This window comes from Priapulus caudatus, unplaced genomic scaffold (assembly GCF_000485595.1).
Source record: "Priapulus caudatus unplaced genomic scaffold, Priapulus_caudatus-5.0.1 Scaffold15, whole genome shotgun sequence".
Lineage (NCBI taxonomy): Eukaryota > Metazoa > Priapulida > Priapulimorpha > Priapulimorphida > Priapulidae > Priapulus > Priapulus caudatus.
This window is the reverse complement of record NW_014577076.1, coordinates 390,592-393,302: the sequence shown is the minus strand read 5'-3', so window position 1 is coordinate 393,302 and position 2,711 is coordinate 390,592. Positions and strand designations below refer to the sequence as shown.

General features: G+C 36.3%; 1 protein-coding gene across 1 annotated transcript in view; it reads right to left on the bottom strand.

Moving 5' to 3' along the window:
• LOC106809547 (ADAM 17-like protease) overlaps positions 1 to 2,711 on the bottom strand; it is a 24,661-nt gene that overhangs the window by 14,207 nt on the left and 7,743 nt on the right. The gene's annotated exons all lie outside the window — the stretch shown is intronic.

Genomic DNA, 2,711 nt, shown 5'->3' with positions numbered 1-2,711 from the left:
GTTCTTGATCGCAACTAACATCAATATCCGATAATGTAAGTCAGCTGCATCACATGTGGCATAATTTATCAAGAATTTCTTGTCTACATGATGGAGTTTCCACCTAGTGGATTGTTCCTGTCACATCAGATAAAATAAAAGATTAGGAAATACAATGATCAATGAATTCGATGCCGCGTTCACTCTTCTATATTTGGCTTCACTTAATCTAGATAACATATGATCAAGTGTTATCAACTAGCTTACTAATTCTACTACTGCAGTCATGATCGGTTTTTTATTTACCTTTGTGGTACTGTTGACGGAGAAATGAGCAGCCATGCGAACTCTTGCATTTGACAGACTGATGGTCACTCTTATATCACAGGCCTCAGTCATCCAGACTAATAAGGAAAGTCAGCATACTATATACACGAGGTAATTGATGGGGTCATCAACATATCAATAATTAGATTGCAAGTGGGCTGGTGGGACGCTCAAATAGAATAGGAATTTCAGGATGTGGAAAATAGGAGATTAATACGGAATTTGTGTGGAGAAAATATACAGTAAAAGAGCCGGTTAAGACACTATAGATTTTTCCTAAGTTGCTCAATATGTTTTCTATATAAATGGTGCTTACTGAAAATTATGGCTCAAAAGGTTCTTAATAGGTTTCTTATTGTTTCTACTTTTTAATATGGTATAAGCTTATACTTGATTCAATCTGCTGTTAAAGATTTCCTTACAACGGAGACTGCAATTTTGCTTAATAATCACACTGATGGGCTACGAGTGTAAGGTTTTCAGTGCTTACCTACGTGTGTGATCAAGTAAGTATCCAAGGAGAACAAAGCAAGATGCAAGATGCGATGCAAAAAAGAAGCGGTGCTGGCAAAGTTTCGGGTATTCGTGAGCTCGTCTTTTTTGATCTTTTACCTGTGTTTCTTTTTAATGCTCTTCATCTGATGGAAAATTAAGAACTACATTTTAAAATCTTAGCCTAAGAACAAGAGTTTTATGTAAAGGGGTTCTAAATGTGGAAATTTTTTTAGCCTAACAGGGTTCTTAAAATCTTGTTCTCTATACAGCGCGGTTTTTACTGATGTAAGGTTAGGTTACCTCAGCCCAAAATTTAAAAAAAAATAAAAAATAATGAAAAAATTGAATTTCCCTCCTTTAGGCACGTTGGTATTCCAACTTCAATTCCCCTCTATCAAATTTTCTCAATACATCCTATGAAGTGGTGAAGAATATTTCATAATTAGCATGTATGGGACTACTTCTATGAGTTAAATGTATACTTTTGGCTGTTTGTGATCTTTCGAGGCTGATTTCTCAGTTTCGCATTTTACAGCGTTTCAGCCTGTATAAATTGGAACTACTCAAAAACTACTACAGATATCTATCTGAAATTTGGAGGGTATTATCTTGAGGTATAGACCTGTAAAATGAACTAGAATCAGCATGATACAAGTGATATAACTTAATCTATGAAGTGGAATAGAGTCAAGCCTTGTCCACATTTTATGAAAATGACAGTTTATCCCAAATTTTTTCCAAGCGGAGCAAATTACATAACTGATAATAGTTCATTTTATAGAATACACCCTGTTGATCATTTCTGCCAAGTTTTATCTAATTGTGTTGAGTAGTTTTGATGCTTTAGCAAAAATAAAGAAGTACACTTTTTGATGGTGTCCATCTTGGATTTACGTGACCTAGATTCCAAAACGAGGCTAAAACACATTTTTTCATTTGCAATAAATACTAAGTATTTACCCTGAAAATTTGGAGTCATTATCTTAACTAATAAAACATTTTGGTATTTTGGGTTTGGTCTGCCCCGGAAACCGATAATCGATTATGAAATTCCAGCCGATTCCCATCACTAATATCCATGCACAGGGAAAGTACCTGGTCACAGAGGCAGGAGTCGCAGCGATTTCGGCATTTGGCAAGTATATATACGTACGTATATACGCCGTTCTCGCGAACAGAAGGATATATATATATCTTATATACATCCCCACATGTTTGTCTATACGTCCAACCTATATATATTCTGCATAGCTATCATACCTAGTGCCACTAATAATGCTATACATAAATGTCTATATATTCATAGCCTAATTACCGTCATATCCGACATATACGCCAGTATACGCCTATATATTCATGTATATACATCTGCATCTGAATGTGTGTGGTCGCAGAGGTTATATATACATGCATAGGGAAAGTACATAGTCACAGTCGGAGGAGTCGCAGCGACTTCGGTATATATGTGTGTATATGTGTGCATCTTTGTGGTACAGTGTGTATATATATATCTATACACATATCCACACATGTATATACATCAGGAGTAGATAATAGGGAAGGGGTGTGACTTCAATAAACAAGGGAAATTCGTCATTTACTAGCCTTATAATACCTACAATTTACTACGTGTAACTCATCCAACTTGAGCTCAAATCGTACACAGTACATTCAGGGGCGGATTAAGGCTCACTGGTGCCCTAAGCACTGACCAATCTTGGTGCCCCCCTCCTTTCCACACTGACCCAGTCCATTTTAGTTGTTGACCTGTCTGACCAGATATACCATGCATGTTCCAGCAGTACAAAAATTTATGTAGGATTTCAGCGTAAATGCATGTACACCTTCATTCTGACTACGAGTCAATCTATTTGTTTTTTTTACACATTTCAGTTGTGAGAAAGACCTCT